Source organism: Gossypium hirsutum, chromosome A02, assembly GCF_007990345.1.
Source record: "Gossypium hirsutum isolate 1008001.06 chromosome A02, Gossypium_hirsutum_v2.1, whole genome shotgun sequence".
Classification (NCBI taxonomy): domain Eukaryota; kingdom Viridiplantae; phylum Streptophyta; class Magnoliopsida; order Malvales; family Malvaceae; genus Gossypium; species Gossypium hirsutum.
The window spans coordinates 18,469,798-18,473,921 of NC_053425.1; the positions used below are offsets into that span (position 1 = coordinate 18,469,798).

Sequence of the window (4,124 nt, forward strand, 5' to 3'; positions counted from 1 at the left end):
CTGACTAGGTCCAAAATCAGGCTGTTACAGTGACTAATATCAGTTTATTACACCTTATAATAGTCTCCTACAGACTTACAAAGGTCATTAGCTCATCCTTAGGCTTCATTCAGCCCCTAAGGTTAATAAAAGAATCAATTTGCACATTTTATTAACTTTAGGAGAACTTGCAAAAACATAATTAAAACCTAATGAAAATGCTTACTTTCAAGGTCCAAAAGTGAAGAAATTAGATTAATCTGTTATACTGAATTACGATAGATTAACTATCCAATCTAGAGATGGTTCAAAAAAAAATCACAGGGCTAGCCATCACGATAAATAACTTCGATATCAAACCGGCCATGATCCAGGTGATCCAAATTATATTTTAAAGGCATAATGATGGAGGATCCAAACAAGCATCTAAAATGGTTCCTTTAGCTTTGTGACACATTTAAGTATAACTGCGTCACCGATGGCACTATTTATCTTCACCTTTTCCCTTCTCCTTGATTGATAGTGCGTTTACTTGGTTAGACTCACATGCTCCAAGATCGATCATAACCTAGAATAATCTAACGAATAAAAGTTTGTAGAAGTTCTTTCCTATTAGCAAAATAGTCCAACTGAGGAGAGAGATCACCACATTTAAACAACTAGAAGGAGTAATCTTTCAGAAAGCCTTGGAGCATTTTAAAATAATGATACAAAAGTGCCCAAACCATGGTTGACCTATGTTGTTGAGATTGCACATGTTTGATAATGGGTTGGATTCATATGCACGTTCAGAATTAGATGGAGCCATAGGAGGAGCCCTGATGAATAAGACATACGAGGATGTGTATGATCTAATTGAAAACATGGCAATGAATTCCTGCTATTAGCTAAACAAAATATTTACTTATGGCCAACATTCTACAGTAACAGCTATCTAGGAAGACGATAGATACTGACAAATTTTTGAGAGACTTAATTGCATAGAATCCTCATCCAATGTGTCATTATTATGTGGAGGAAATAAACCTTTCCTCCATTATCTCAATAACCCAACTGAAAATTTGAACTACATTGGGAATAGGGGTGGAAACCCTTATTCAAATACATATAATCCTAGCTAGAGAGATCACCCAAATCTGAGATGGGGTGTAAACCAAGGAGGAGGTAATAAATCTAATTCTTCCAAAAATAAGACTTACCAGCCTTTCTATTTACAGAAGCCTTAGAAAAGGGCCAACCCGAATGACCATACTGTATGTGGTCAACGGCTGAATTGGATCGATGGGAAATGTAGTCAATGGGGATCGAAGTAAAACATATGCAATATTAGTGCACCAATATGATAAAAAAATTGACTAAGCTTGAAGATCAAATGAGCCAATTGATGAGCATGATGGGAGATATCAAGAGGTAGATTGGCATCGAAATCCCAAGCATCTTATAGAAGAATCCTCGAAGGGAAGGGAAGTAGCAACTAAAAGTAATTGTGCTTTGCTCGGGTAAAGTACTGGGTAACCTAGAAAACCCAACTCAAGAGGAGAATAAAGAGGATTTTGAAGATCTTCAAGAGAACCCTCAACCAGCTGAAATCAAACCAGAACCAGAGAAGGTAGTCAAGCCGACAGCTGAGCTAGAGAAAGAGCCAATCAAGGAATACGCACTAACAAGGGTACCATTCCGTTCTCGGTTAGAAGATAAGCGAAAACAGGATGAAGTAGAGTTCGTAAGTTTCTTAAACTTTGATACGCGATATTCGTGATAGGTTTTAAATATTTATAATGAATTGTTCTTGAAACTAACTATTATCACGAAGAAGGCAAGTGTACCTATCGAACAGTAGTATAGCTTTAGTAAGACCGGATTGTCGAACCCAAAGGAACTAAAAGTACTAGTAATGGCTGTCTTTTTATTATCTAGCCTAAGAATAATAGGGTTTGTTTTAACTAACTAATTAACTAAACTAAGAATTCACAAAAAATAGAATTGGGGAATTACTTTTGGAAAAACGATTGAATTAAGACAATACCAAGGAAAAATCCACCTAGACTTCACTTGTTATTTGACTCTGAATCGGATGATTTATTCATTTGACTTGATCTGTAGAAATCCCTAAGTTATATTATTATCCCTCTCAAGACTAACAACGTCTAACCCTAGGTTGAATAATTGAAATCTCTTTCTAATTAACTCCCTAGGGTTGCATTAACTCGATCTATGGATCCCCTTATTAGGTTTCACCCTAATCCGACAAAATTTTGTCACCCTATCTCTAGGCGCGCAATCAAATCCACTTAATTATGAAAAATGTACTCTTAGACAGTGTCTATTCCTCCTCTAAATAAGAGCTTAACTTGAATCAATATCCTGGAATATCAAAACAAGAATTAAGAACACATAATTAAGAACAAGTGAAATATTTATCATACAATTCAGATAATAATAACAAGATCTGTCTTAGGTTTCATTCCCCTTAGGTATTTAGGGGTTTTAGTTCATAACTAAAAAGGTAAACATCTCATAAGAATAATGAATACAAAACATAAAGAAAAACCCAAAACTCCTGAATGGAAATTGAGGGGAGATCTTTAGTCTTGATGATGAATCTGACTTCTGAGATGGATCAATCGGCTTTCCTTGAGCAGTTCCCTGCTTCATTCTCTGTGTCCCCCTTTTCTTCCTCTTCTAGGGTGTCTTTATAGGCTTTAGAATGCCTAAGAACTCACAAAATTGGCCTTTTCTAAATTGGACTAAACTTGGGCTCGACAGGGACATGCTTGTGTGACACGCCCGTATGCGATTACTTCAGGCCGTGGTCAAGCCTGTTAAATAGGCACAGGCATGTGGTCGACTAGTGTGAGTCGTGCTTTGATTCTGCCAAATTGACACGGCCGTGTGGTCTGCCCGTGTGAGGAAGTCCAGACTGTGTTGATTTCGTACGTTGGCCCATTTTCTTTGTTTTTGGCCCATTTCTCGTTCCTTTCACTCTCCTATGCTCACCTAAGTTTAAAACATGAAATTAAGGCATTAGGAGCATCGAATTCTCCAAATCTAAGGAAAAATCATCCATAAAATATGCTAAGCATGGGATAGAAATATGTATAAATTACGGTTTATCAAATACCCCCACACTTAAGCATTTGCTTGTCCTCAAGCAAAATCCTCAACTCATAATCAAAATAAATTCTTCTCAACTTATAATTTCTATCGATAATACCTCAAAGTAATCCATAGGTAATCATACATTGAAAATTGAACCGAAAGAACATCAAAGTTTCAAACATTCCAAGTTAAGTATTGTATCATGAAATCATAGGTGTCTCCCCTCATCTAAGTAATTACCTTTGATTCAAAATATCATAGAGTTTCACATCCTCACTAAAGATTCACTCAAATCACTCGAGATGTTTAAGGACAATAAATGAAGCACTCAATAGTCAACAATGAAAAGTTATTACCATAGGCTTGCATGAAAATCAAATCTCCACCACTATAAATTGAGATGAAACATCAATCAAAAGGTCTTTAGAGGGTTGTAACGTGGCTTTGGTTAGAGGGTGTGGTCACAAGCTGAAAGAAAGGGTTAGAGTTGAGATTGAATTGAAAAATTGCCTAACTAGAAAAATGACTAGTCATCAATTGCGTACAACAGAGCTTTTTCTCATAATATGGAATTTAACTTCTTTAGCTCAGAAGATCACTACTGCTAATATGTATACATGTATTTTTTTTAATAACAAGTCAAATTACAAAATAGAATAAAACATAGCTAAGTAACTATTCCAATTCAAATCTCGACAAAAATAGGGATCAAATTAATTTAGGGGATTTCAACAATAATGAGTTATGGGTTAATATTGAGGGTAAATTAATGAATGAGTTGTTAGGCTCAAGGGGGTTCACTAAGGGTTAATTGTGAAGGTAGGCTTTTATGGAGTGAGTGGGTTAAACCTAGGTGCCTTTATCATTTTGACATATCAAATCAAATGGTGTGGTTTTGACATGCATAATCAAACAAGTTCTAGAGTAACGATTCAATACTGATGCACTCATAATGAAAGTGAGCTGAGAAAGAAATAATAGATGCTCTAAAGGCTCAAGATCTCACAAAAATTATGGCTTTTTGATGTTTAAACTTGTGAATTCCA

The 4,124-nt window shown here is 35.7% G+C and overlaps 1 non-coding gene across 1 annotated transcript; it reads right to left on the bottom strand.

Annotated features, from left to right (window-relative positions):
- Positions 1-605: 605 nt before the first annotated feature.
- Positions 606-712, bottom strand: LOC121216383 (small nucleolar RNA R71). The gene has a single exon (XR_005912567.1). It is a non-coding gene; the product is annotated as a small nucleolar RNA R71 (small nucleolar RNA).
- Between the last annotated feature and the right edge of the window lie 3,412 nt (positions 713-4,124).